Here is a 14,401-nt window from a genome sequence, read left to right on the forward strand (position 1 = left end):
TCTTTGTGCATAACCGCTAATCTCAGAAAGTTCTTTACCGGTTGCTTTGAAATTTTCACACAATGTTCCATTCGCATCAGAGCAGATTTTTATATGCATACTATATAGATTGTCACGTCTGTGACGGATACAAAAAAATGCTTTTTTCAGAAAAATTCTGGTTTACACGTGTTTTTCATGTGAGGGCAAATCTTCGAAACCTCTTTACCGATTCCTTTGAAATTTTGACAACACTACATTCGAATAGGCGCATCTGTTTTATATATCTACTATATACATGGCTCACCTGTGACAGGGAAAAAACATGCTTTTTTGAAAAACAGCGCCATCTGTTGGTCGTAAGAGCCACACACGATGTAACCGAAAGTCCTTCACCGATTGCTTTGAAATTTTGACAATACTGCATTCGAATAGGCGCATCTTTTTATATACCTACTATATAGATTCCACCCCGGTGACAGGTAAAAACATGCGTTTTTGAGAAACGGCGCCATCTGTTGCACATAATAGCAACATGGCACGCTACACTAAATATGTCAGTAATTCCATTTCAATGTTTCCGATTGCATTGATAAATTTTATTTTCATAGATTTAGATTTTTTATTTTTGTTTGAATTATTTTGTGTGACATTGTGTTGGAATTGAGCTGTGTTATTTGCCATACGGTTCATTTCGTAAGTACAAGTAGAGATGCCATACCTATGGCAGGTATAACTGTTTTTCTTGGAAAACAGCGCCATCTGTTGCACGTAAGAGCAACACACATGCTATACTAAATATGTTACAATTCCATTTCAGTGTTTCTGATTGCATTGATAAATTGAATTTTCATACATTTTGATTTGATTATTTTGTGGGAATTGCAGTGGAATTGAGCTGTGTTGTTTTACCATACCGTTCATTTAGTGGGTATGTTTTATTTTTTTATTTTTTCATATTTTCATTTCATTTTTTAACTTTTTCTTATATTTCAGTTATTGGAACATCAGATCACTTGATGTTCCCAATTTCTGATGGGAACATGAGACCATTTGGGAAGGCATTGGACGAGGGAGTGGGGAATGGTGGTGATGACGAGAGGACGGAAGTGAGAGATGGTGGGGAGGACGAGGGGACAAGAGAGGGGGTAATGGCGGGAAAGGACGAGGGGACAGGGAAGTTTGGGATGGTGGGGACGAGGGGATGGGGGAATGGAGAATGGTTGGGAGGACAAAGGGACAGGGGAGTGGGGCATTGTGGGAGGGAAGTGGGGCATGGTGGGAAGGAAGAGGGGATGGGGGAGTTGGGAATGTTTGGGAGGCCAAGGAGACTGGTGAGAGGGGAATGGTGGGGAGGACTGGGGGACAGGGAAGGATGCTGTGGCTCAGCAACGCACATGTGATGCAGAGCCACAGCAACACGTGGCCGGGTACTGCTAGTTATTTATAAAATAAACAAAATTTACAAATACACAGCACAAATACAAACCCTTAAGAATTTTGTAAATTCATTAAAAAAATCTGGGTAAACAACTACACCACTTTCAAACAAATCACTTACTCCCAACGACAGAAACATCACTGACTCGGCAGAGGTCATACAAGTTTTCCGGCAACACTGGCAGACAATCTTTCTGTGAGAGTTTGTAGTTAACTGTGAGAAGTTTAACGAGTAGGTCACGGGCTCTCACAACAATAATTTATTGTTGTGTGGTGCCGTATATTTGATCCAAAGCTCAGAAAATTAGTCTCAATTTTATTAGTCAAGTGTGAAGAACATTTGCATAACAATAATAATGTGTGGGGGTGTAACGAAAAGACAGTGTTAACCATAACAACTTAGTTTATTCAATAAAGTACTAACTACTACAACAAAACAAAAAGAAATGTCAATGACGTTACTCGAAATCCTTCCTGTGACACTATCAATGACAGCTAGACACCAGCCCCTCGGACTGCATAATGAACTAACTCGAACATAAGCGTGACCACAGAGGAATCAACAAGAAACAAGAACTAACAGACCTATAATCACAATTACAACAAATGACACAGTAGGTTCTGAAATACGTCTCCAGTAACCTCCTAACTGTTCTACGCCTCAGTGCAGTGTACTTCTGCAACAGCGGTTGCAATGCAATCAAATCAGTAGTCTTTCAATGACAACGATAACTAATGGGTTTACTGGCAACTCCAGCACCCTTCCTCAAATTAATCCTTACGTTAACACTCCGTCCCACGGACGATCAACAATCAATAACAATTGATTTACGTTAATAACAAGGTAACATTTACGTTAAATTAACAACTCTTACAACTGTCACTAGTAACGCGGAAATCAAACAACACTCTACCCGTCGAGCATTCAGTGAGAAAATCCCATTAATCCCTGTACTTCCAGACAGCTGATTAATCTCTACTAGTTACGTTAATTTACGTTAATCGGTTACTAATCACTCAGCGATGGTAAACTCTGATTTACAATGTCCAAAGTGCTAAGAGAACGGTAATCACTCGTGATTACCTTTAGAGTAATTAATTACTATCCTCAAGATCAATAATTAAACAATTAAAATACGCAACCTTTCACACTGGCTCAGCAATTTACATTAAGGTATGAATTCCGTCTAAGCCTTTCATACTCAGACCAATTCAGGCTGCTAATAACAGTAATTAGCACCACGTTTACGTTATTCTAAAATGACGCTACTCCTCCCACGAGTCAATCAAGTGCCGGTACTTCCGGGCAGATAACGACGTTACGTTAATGGAACAATGTAGCCTTCGTGTGAGTCGATCAAACAAGGATCGAGGTTAATTACTGTGACTTCCTGAAACACGTCAATTACCCGGCCCACTGACCGTTAATTACGACAGACAATACTCTAATTCTTATCTGGCTGATGGCTAGGCTCCTCGAGACTACCGTAGCTGCTTGCAGGAAAGTACATTAACCCAAACGCATTCTACGTTACTCAAATTGTCAAAGAACAAATTCTCTTAAAGCAATGGGCGTTCCTTTGGTTACGTTATATTAATTGCCTCGCAATCACCTCACTGAATACTGGACTTCGATGTCCTACCAGATAACCAGGAGAATATATTTGTACCCAAGTACTCGTCTACAGCCGAGTTCCCCCACGACAATGACAAATCACACTAACAAATCACAGTGATTTACGTTACAATCCGGTTGCAATGACAATACTACAGAACCTAGTAAAATAACCTACAGGACATGAACCCTCTAGAACACTGCCCCACAATGGCTTTACTGGACTGCAATCACATACGGTGATTGCTCAACACTAGCAACAATCACCATCAAATAACAACCCCCTTTGCAATAACACACACGGCAAGTACTCTAATTTCCAAATATTAGGATACTGCACACACTTACTTACTTACTGCTGCAAATGACCCCTAGAACATAGGTCAATATATTGCAATCACCACACAGTAAATAACACAATAACACTGGGCACCGTGACACTACGATTATATATATATATATATATATATATATATATATATATATATATATATATATATATATATATATATATATATATATATATATATATATATATATAATTATAATTACTGCTGACCCATGTAGCCTACAGCTATCAAACGTTATTGGGAACACTAAGGAGAATCTCACACTCCTTAAATCACATGGGTGAGTGATTTATCGGTCACGCATGCCGATAAACACTCGAGAGTTACGTTACTCGACAGAGCGGGAGCGGTCTCTCTAGACAGCCTCGTCACTCACCAAAATTACATTAATTAATACTGCAACCACAATATATATTTATATAAATCACACTTGTCACGGCCCTGGGAACAATACAAGAAATTAAGCACACTGTGGTACACTCCACCATAATCATTGCCAGGAACCACTGGCGTTACACATACCTGAGCGCTCAGTGTTGGAATTCCACACCTGCAAGACCACACATGGAAATGATATCACTCCGTCCCTCGGACGATCAAAAATGATTGCCACAATGAAATAAAAGAATTTATTACATGGACATCCTCTCAGTCCTTGGCTAATCTATGTATATTCTGTTCTCGTGTGTACCCACACACACATACACACACTGTACGTCTGTGTACACCAGACTTAAGTCCCTCTGGACTGACAAGATGACAACAAAGGTGATTAATCTCCTCGCCCACAATTCACTCCACCTGAACAGGTGCTGCGTGACAATGTGACGGAACACTTGACCTCGAATTCAAGCTTTAGAGACTACTAATCACCAGAAATACACACATAGGTACTTACTCATTCACACTGCCGGCTTTTCACACCATTCCCATACATCAGGCACCCCGCTATAGGTGGCTGGCTCGTCCCAAGTGGCGTAAGCGGCGGTAGTTCCTGACCGTAGTACTTATACGGAAAATTGGCGCACACTCGAACCCCTCCCACTCAACACGGCTGAGTTCGCACCCTCGACTCCCCGGTGAAGTGAAGCGTTCATACCCAGGTGACGCGCACGATAGCGTCTCACACAAACACGGGGAAATTTGCCTTAACACTGACACGAATTTCCCCGTTCCCATCGACTGCTACAGAGCACTAGCAAGTCTAATCAACACTGGTATGGGATCTACGAGTCTGTTGCTGCTCGTATGCACATTACCCCACGATCCCAGATCACTGTACCTCTACCCCCTGAATAACAATGTCTTAAACCCCTCCAAGCGACGACTTCGGCCGGATTCTGTGACGACCGTTGTCGTAGGTGAAGCAGGAAGCATCAGCAGTTGAGTAGTCCAGCCACCACGACGCCCTATACTCCAATTTGGCCGAATTGAGTACAGGAAGCGTTCTGACAAGGTGGCAGCTGAGTTCAGAATGCTGCTACACCGGCTATCCCCGCGTCCTTCTCGAAATAACCAATGAGAGGAAGGCATACAGCGGCCTACCCCTCTCATCCAATCAGCGACGGTGTAGCATAGCTCCTAGGGCAACTCCAAGATTGCCGACCAACATGGCGGCTCAAGATGCTTACTAAGATGGCGGCTGGTTTCCAAGACAACCACTCAAGTGGCCAGCGAGCGAGCGCGGGAGGCCCACACACCCACGCCGGCGGCTAGCTGTTCCCGCCAAAGCTGAGTCTGGCCTCAAAGCCATACAATGAGATGATGCTATCAGCTCTAGCACTGTCCACAGACATGCCACCCCGGCCAGGGTAACATTTATGGACTGCTGATGACTGGGGCTCTCATATGAGCCCAAACACTAGATGTTTCGGTTGCTGGTTACCAAACTTAAGTCCGCCCACTTAACAAGTGTACTGGCTCCCACAGGCATAAGAGCACTATTGTAAGTGAGCTGGTGAACCATCTCCCTACACTTTCACCTACACAGCCAACTGCACTTCAGAACCACTGACACCAGGAGGGGTCAAGATAATGCTACTTAGGCCCCCCCCCCCCCCAACAGAGCCCCGGAGGCCTCGGGTATAAGGCATGAACTCATTAGACGCCTCCCTATGATGCTTATCAACGGCCTGACTGCTCTCAATAATACCTCCCATGTTCCAGATAATTTTCTCAACTCTTGAAAAGCAACTGCTATTCTCATCCCAATACCAGGAAAACCACATAATGACCCCAAAAACTACTGACCAATCAACCTACTTGAAACGCTCGGGAAGGTTTTCGAGCATCCAGTAAACCTCAGACTTAGACAACATCTTAATGACAATGACCTACTAAATGAAAGACAGTTCGACTTCTTGTCCCACAGGTCGACGCACGATGCTCCTATAATAGTGCTGAACTACATACTAATCAACCAGAAAGAACGCCGCAAGACAGCACTAGTGACCAAAGACATCGAGAAGGCCTTCGACAGGGTATGGCACGAGGGACTCTAACAAAATGTCTAACAACTCTGACCTGCCCTGAACCCTAAGAAACTACTCTGCAATTACTTGGACGACCGACAGATGAGGATTCACTTTCTGAGCTTCCACTCTCACTACTTCTCTCATCACTCAGGGGTCCCACAAGGCTCCCACCAGTCGCACTTACATAAAAGCGCGACTGGTAAATACAGTCGAACCACATTAAATCCACCATCACATAATACATCTACAAGAAACGTGCTAACACAATACTCGACAAATTCTACTCGCAATCACCAACCCCAACATATATTCCCGTCACCAAAAACACTACAATACTCGGCCTAAATCGTGACAATAACTTTGAAATACACTGCACGCAAATTTATTTATTTATTTTTTATTTATTTATTTATATACAAGAAGGTACATTGGGTTTGTGAGAATACATAGCATAGTACAGTAATTACACTCTTGTAAAGCCACTAGTACGCGCAGCGTTTCGGGCAGGTCCTTAATCTAACAGATAATTTTAAGTAGGTAAATTCTATCAGAATTAATAAAATGATAACAAATACATTACAAGAAAAAAAATGAGATGAGAGAGATTAGTAAGTATATTCAAGCATATTGGTGTATTAAAGCTCTGATTGATTACATTGACAGCTTGATTGGTAATTTAAACAAGATTAATAGACACCATACAGCAGATTGACAGCACATATAAGAAGACAGCAATGATCGCAATGATAAAGATGTTCAGATTGGGTACATAAAGATTGGGAGATTGGGTAGCAATAGATACAGTGCAGTTTTAAAGCAAAAGGTAAAAAACTATGAAGATGAAATTAGGTACTTATTAGTATTGTTTTTGAATGATGCAAACGTTGGACAGCTTTTCAATTCAATAGGGAGTGAGTTCCATAGACTGGGTCCCTTTATTTGCATAGTGTTTACACAAATTAAGTTTGACTCTAAGGATATCAAAGACATATTTATTCTGGTGTGGTGATAATGGGTCCTAATTCATCTGTCCAGGGAGAGTTTCAGAGCAGGATTTGCATTTAAGAACAGGGTTTTGTAAATATAGTTGACACAAGAGAATTTGTGGAGTGAGATTATGTTTAGCATGTTTAGGGAGTTACCCTGGAAACACAAACCGAAACTGTCTCTATTTTCCGCTTGTTACAATTTGTAATAAAGTTGTTACATCTTGGCTTAACGGGTTTATGACGTATTAGAACGTTGTTACAACTTGCTATATTGGTTGTTATAACTGGTTAGGAAGTGTCAAAACTTGTTCGAACGTTGTACCAACGTCGGAGTTTCGGTGTGTGTTTGGCGGGTTAAACATAGGGGCTGAGTGTTGTCTGAAAGCAGAATTTGTTATTATTCTGATAGCAGATTTTTGCTGGGTAATGATGGACTTTAGGTGGTTTGCAGTGGTTGAACCCCATTCACAGATACCATAATTAAGATAGGGATAGATTAGTGCATAATATAGAGAGATGAGAGCAGAGTTAGGTACATAATATCTGATTTTGGAGAGTATACCAACTGTTTTAGAGACTTTCTTAGTTATGTGTTGTATATGGGTACTGAAGTTGAGTCTCTTGTCTAGGAATAGGCCAAGAAACTTTCCATCGTTTTTATTGCTAATGTTTACATTGTCTATCTGAAGCTGAATTGCATTTGTAGATTTGCTTCCAAATAAGATGTAGTAGGTCTTTTCTATGTTAAGTGTTAGTTTGTTGGTTGACATCCATAAGTGGACTTTTTTTAGTTCATTATTAACAACATTATATAGTGTATGTGGGTTGGGGTTAGTAGATGAGGGTAGTATCATCAGCAAACAAAATAGGTTTCAGAATGTTAGAGACATTAGGCAGATCATTGATGTAAATAAGAAATAAGAGAAGTCCCAAAATGCTGCCCTGTGGCACTGCAACGGTTATTGGTAGAGTGGGAGAGGTTACATTATTGATATCTACACATTGGTGTCTATCACTAAGATAGGATTGGATATAGTCCAGTGTATGGCCTCGAATTCCATAATGATGGAGTTTACGTAAGAGGTAATCGTGATTAACAGTATCAAAGGCCTTTCTCAGGTCAATGAAGAGTCCAATCGGAAACTCATTTTTGTCAAGGGCTGGGTAAATTATATCAAGGAGACTAATAATAGCATCGTTGGTACTCTTTTGGGAGCGGAAGCCAAACTGACAGGGGCTAAGAATGTCAAATTTTACGAGGTAGGAGTAGAGTTACCTATACTATATAGTTACCTACCTATTATACTATTTAGTTACCTACCTATTACCCTGTAACCTACCTTACCCTTCTATTGTCAACCAATGTCTGTTTTTTTCTTTAAAGAGCGCTGTTTGTCGACATAATTGTATTTGTGCTGCTTTTTCATCTATGTTTTCATTTCTTGTTTTCATTCTACTCATTATGCTCAATTAGTATTAAGCTTGTCATTTAAGTTTATCATGCCCGAAACGCTTTGCGTAATAGTGGCTTTAGGCATTGTATGTACTAGCTCTACCTATAAGTCAAACAATCCTTGTAAATATTTATTGTATGTATGTACCTTACCTAAATAAAATTGTATTGTATTGTATAGTTGTTTGTAGATAATTTTTTCAAATATTTTTGATAGTATGGGTAGGTTTGATATTGGTCTATAATTGTTTATGTCTGCTGGATTACCTCCTTTATGAACTGGCGTTACTCTTGCTTTTTTAAGGATATCAGGAAAGGTATGACACTCAAGGGATTTGCTGAACAGCAGAGCTATAGGTGGGGCAAGGGCGTGGGAGGCGCTCTTGTATACAATGGATGGGATTTCACTGATGTTCCCAGCTTTGGTTTTTAGTGAGTGTATGATGGACACAACATCTTTCGGGCTGACTGGTGAGAGGAGAAGAGAGTTTGGATAGCTGCCTGAGAGATATGTGTTGTTATGTGTCTGAGTCTGTGGGATTTTACTGGCAAGGTTAGCACCAACCGATGAAAAGAAGCTATTAAATTCATTCGCCATTTCTAAATCAGATGACGGCGTAAGGCCATCCTTAGAGAGTGTTATCTGGTTGTGGGAGTGCTGTTTAGTTCCTAGGATATTAGAGATGGTTTTCCATGTGCTTTTCATGTTGCCTTTTGCTTCTTTGAATCTAGTCTCATAATATGAAAGTTTAGCTTTTCTTATGATACTGGTAAGCACTGATGAGTACCTCTTAACTACTTCCTTTGTAACTTGGCTAATCCTAAATTTCTTTTCATATTCATGTTTTTTGTTGATTGCTTTGATTATGCCACTTGTGAGCCACGGGTTATTTTTTCTTTTAACAGTTACTTGTTTGGTAAGGAGGGGACAGTGAGTGTTGTAGAGGCTTAGAGTTTTGGAGAGAAAGAGGTTAGTTAATGAGTTTATATCCTGTGTATTATTAAATTCAGATTCCCAGTTAATATTGTGAAGTGCATTAGAAAGATTGCCTAAAGCTGATTCACTGTGTAGCCTGAATGAGAGTTTCTTGCTTTCTGGTAGTGCTGTGTCCATGTTTGCTATGAGGAAAGTAGAATAGTGGTCAGTTATTCTGTCATAGATTACCCCAGATGTAAGGGGAGCTGTTATATTAGTCCATAAGTGATCCAAGGTAGTGGCAGATGTTTGAGTGACTCGGGTGGCCAAAATACGCCAAAGCAAAAAGTCCCTCCTTCGACTATGCAGACACGAACACCAACGCACCAAAAAAGCTACACTTGGCAAAAGCCCTAATTCGTCCTCACATAACATACACCCCAATGTCCCTAATGCTCTCAGCCAACACAAGTAAGTAATTATCAAAGAAGGCACCAAGTCAGGAAGGCTATGTAGCACCATCAAATGTATGGAATAATCAGAGGGCGCTAAATATCACTGAAGATGCCAATATGAGAACAGAAACGCATCAGGCGAGCGATATCAAAAGAATCCGATTCACCAAGAAATCTATCGAGGGATAAGTGACCGCGGGGGACGGTCTGAGAGCAAGACACATGCTCGTCCTGGAAGTCAGGACATTCAACAAGGATATACACAACTGTAAGAGGGACAATGCAGTTTGGACAATAAGGAGCAGGGCGGCGCTCCATTAAGTGTACGTGAGTTAAGCACGTATGGCCAATACGCAGCCTTGCCAGAGCTGTTTCCCATCGTCTGTTACAGTGGTATGAGGAAGGCCACAGGGACGCACTACGAGTACGTAGTTTGTTACCAGTAACAGAAGACCAACAACCATGCCAACGGGCAAAGATGTAGGAATGAATAACTGGGTAAAAGTCGGAATAAGGAATACATTTATGAGAGATGGAACAAGTGCGAATAGCTTCCTTAGCGGCTGCAGCCGCACGCTCATTTAAAGAGCCACCAATATGGTTGGGAACCCAGCAAAACTGAATTGTTTTAAATCTACTGAAGATAAGAAACAGCCAATGTTGAATCTGGACGACCACCAGATGGACTGGATTAAATGACTCCAGAGCCATGCAAGCACTGCGAGTCATCTACAGCCACAAAGGAGGATTGACAGCAAGAAAGCAGGAGACGAAGAGCAGAGAGAATAGCATAAAGTTCTGCCGTGAAGATGCTAGTCTCCGGAGGCAGGCGACACATATAGATGTGGTCAGGAAAAACAGTAGCCTACACTGTCTGCAGACTTAAGACTTAAGTGGCCTACGGGCCACCGCACTCGCTTTCCGAAAGAAAAGAAAAGAATCGGTCGTCTGCCTACGGCGGTGCCTCTTCCAGGCTGCGCGCTTACAGCGGACAGCTCGAGCACAGTCCGCATTCCACCAGGGAACGCACTTCCGTGGACCCCGAGACGAAGAGCGAGGAATAGAGCTGAGGGCAGAGTTGAAGACAGTGTCATGAAAAAGGAGGAGAGCGCGAGAGAGAGGCAGAAGGGAGAGGTCAGAGAGAGCAGCACTGAGGGTAAATAGGGTCCAGTCTGCCTTAGCAAACTGCCACCTAGGGAAAGAGAGGGAAGGGCGAAAAGATAAAAAGGAAACAAGGATGGGGAAATGATCACTTCCATGGAGGTCATCAAGAACCTGCCACGTGAAATCTAAGTAAAGAGAAGAAGAGCAGAGAGAAAGATCAAGACAAGAAAGGGTGCGAGTCCGTGAGTCCAAATGAGTGGGCTCACCAGAATTCAGAAGAGACAGGGAAGAAGAGAGGAGAAACGGCTCAAGGAGGCAACCCCGGGTATTCGTCAGAACGTCACCCCAAAGAGAATGACGACAATTGAAGTCACCCAGCAGGAGCACAGGCTCCGGCAAGGAGTCTAGGAGGTGTTTCAAATCAGGAAGAGAGAGCGGGACACTCGGCGGGAGATAAATGGAACAAACTGTGTACCATTTCCCCACAAAGATACGAGCAGCAGAACAATGGAGAGGCGAAGGAAAAAGAAAAGGAACAAAGGGAACATCAGCACGAATCAAGAGAGCAGAAGAATTAGAAGCCCCAGCAATGGCTGGGGGGGGGGGGGGAGAGAAAGGAATAGCCACGAAAACGACCCGGACGAGCACCAAGCATTGGCTCCTGGAGACAGACACAAAGGGGCGAAAACCGCGAAATCAGAAGTTGGAGTTCGAGGAAATTGGCGTAATAACCTCGAACGTTCCATTGAAGAATGGACAACGACGAGAAGAGAAAGGACAAAAACAGAGAACAAGGAAGAAACAAAGGCGAAAGAGCAACAGAGCACGTTAAAGAATATCAGGGTCAGCAAAGTCAGGGTTAGGGGGCATGGGTAAACTGAGCAAAGACGGAGGAAAGGAAACGGGAGAACAGATCAGAGGTGGGCGGGTGGGGTCCGGAGGAGGAGGAGGAGGAGGAGGAGGAGGAGGAAGAGGAGGAGACAACGGAGAGGAGCAGTCAAGGACAGCAGCAGGAAGAGGGGGAGTAGAAAGAGGGGAGCGCACCTCAGAAAGAGCAGCAACTGAAAGGGAAGCAGGGGCCAAAGAAACTTCCATAGCAGGAACAGGGGGCGCAATCACTGAAACGGGAGGGGAAGGAGCAACAGAGCTAGAAGTAGGAGCTGAGGAAGAAAGTGAAGCCTTCTTACCCGCCGGGGAAGAGGAAGGAGAGGAGCCAGGCTTTCGCTTCTGACTTAAAGAGACCGGCGTCCCAGCAACTACGTACCGGGCAACGGATTCCAGTGTCTCAACAGGAGAAGCCGAACGAGAGCACACACGACGGCCGTTAGGAGAGCGATGGACATCCGCCCTCACCGACAGGCAGTGGGGAGAGCCGATAGATGGAGGAAGAGGATGGGAAGGAGGATCGGAGGGGGACGAGGAAGATGACACAGGAGACACGACAGACCGGGTAGAAGGAAGGGGAACCCCAGACAGAGGACCAGGAGGAGGATCCTTCGGGAGAGAACCCAGAGGAACAAAGGAGGGGGCAGTGGGCGCATCAGGGTCCAAGGCCCGGAAACGGTTGTGAGTCTGAGGAAGGCGGGAAGGACGAGGAGAGGAAGAGCTCAACACGCGAGCATAAGAGATAGTAGCAAAAGGCGGGAGCCGGCGAACCTGGCGTCTCGCCTCAGGAAAAGATAAACGCTCCCGGTGCTTCAAGTTGAGGACGGCTGCCTCAAGCTTGTAATGGACACACGCACGGGAGAAGGTAGGATGGGCCTCACCGCAGTTGAGGCAACGTGCCTGGGGAGAAGTGCACTCCGACTTAGAGTGACCTTCACTCCCACACAAGGACAGAGAGACAGTCCCAGAGCAGCGGAGGGCACCATGCCCAAACCTCCAGCACTTGTTACAAAATTGAGGAGAAGGAATATACTCCTGGACAGAGCACCAGCAAGAATGACAGAGGATGGAAGGGTCCTACCATCAAAGGTGATCTTCACAACGCGAAGAGGTTGACGGCGACGACCACGAGGGGGACGAGTAAACGAGTCAACCTGGAGGACAAAATGGCCTTGGGCATCAAGGATATGCCGAATATCATCGTGGCAATCCTGCAGATTCCGAACACCGGTTGCAACATGGGGTGGGAGGAGAATAGTGCCAACACTGGCATTCATCTGAACGTTCTTGGAGACCCGAACAGGGATCTCGCCAAGGCAAGATAAGGCAGCCAAGCGGGAAGCTGCATCCTGAGAAGGAGCAGCAACGACACGTGTACCGAGACGAGTGGGGTTGAAAGTAACAGACGCATCCACGGAATCTACAAGATGCCGATGGAGAGAGAAATCGTCAGGAGGCGCAGAATCAAGAGGGAGGAGATCAAAGTATTTGGCCCATGAAGCAGGACCAAACAAGGCCTGATACGCATCAGCACGGGAAGGAATCGAGCGAGTGCGGTTGGGGCGCGAACGGCGTTGAGAACCCCTAGAGAGAGAGGGGTCAAAAGGCGCAGTAGTCACAACGAAAGACTTAGCCACACCAGGGGACGAAGTGGTCACCACCGGGGGCTGGAGGCTCGACCCAATTACAGAGGAGGGAGGGGAGCTGGGGGAAGAAGTCAGGACGGTCAAAGGAGGAGCAAGGTCGGAGCCCAACGCAGCGGGAGCTACAGAGCCTGGTCTTCCAATGCAGGCCGACTCGGGGGCTTGGTCGCCCACCCCACGAGCCTGAGAGGGTACAACGGAAACATTCAACGACATAGAGACGAAAAGTGACAAATTCATCCACGAATGTGCCCCCATACCCACCATGGAGCCACAATTAGAGGCAGGACACCCAACAGGAAGCTATCGCCGATCATGCCGGGGCCCCCTAGGGGTGCGTCGTGAGTATACGCCCCACAAACGCCACCTTAAGAACCGTCAGTCCGTCGAGATCGGGTTCAGCGACGAAAGGGGGATTGACAATAAAAGGTTCCCCTCGCTCGAGACGTTGGGTACTACAGTTCTACGGGTGCAAGAGGATGCCTCCTCAAGCACCCGGGCGTCAAAATAGAAGAAGTCCAAAGAAATAATCCAAAACAAGCAAAAGGTCGGCAGGAAACGACAAGCAGATAGGAGAAGAGGGGGGAGAAAAACGAAACATAAGGAAAAGGAAAAGCGATCCGGCACAATTGGAGAAGACAGCAGCAGGAGTGCAAGGCCAGAAAAGGACAGAGGACTGCCCAACGGAGCATCACACTCCGGCAGCCGTCCACCAAGCCCCCTCATGACGCCAACGGGCCGGATGGGGAGGGGGAAGTTTGAGGTAGCTGTCCTCAACTTGAAGCACCGGGAGCATTTATCTTTTCCTGATGTGAGGCGCCATGTTTGCCGGCTCCTGCCTTATGCTCGCGTGTTGCGCTTTTCCTCTCCTCGTCCTTTCCACCTTCCTCAGACCCTCAACCGCTTCCGGGCCTTGGACCCTGATACAACCACTGCCCCCTCCTGTTCCTTTGAGTTCTGTACCGAAGGATCCCCCTCCTGGTCCTCTGTCTGGGGTTCCCTTTCTTTCTACCCGGTCTGTCATGTCTCCTGTCTTCTTCCTCGGCTCCCCCCCCGATCCTCTTTCCCGTCCTTCCCCTCTGTCTATTAACTCTCCCA

Source organism: Procambarus clarkii, chromosome 12, assembly GCF_040958095.1.
Source record: "Procambarus clarkii isolate CNS0578487 chromosome 12, FALCON_Pclarkii_2.0, whole genome shotgun sequence".
Classification (NCBI taxonomy): domain Eukaryota; kingdom Metazoa; phylum Arthropoda; class Malacostraca; order Decapoda; family Cambaridae; genus Procambarus; species Procambarus clarkii.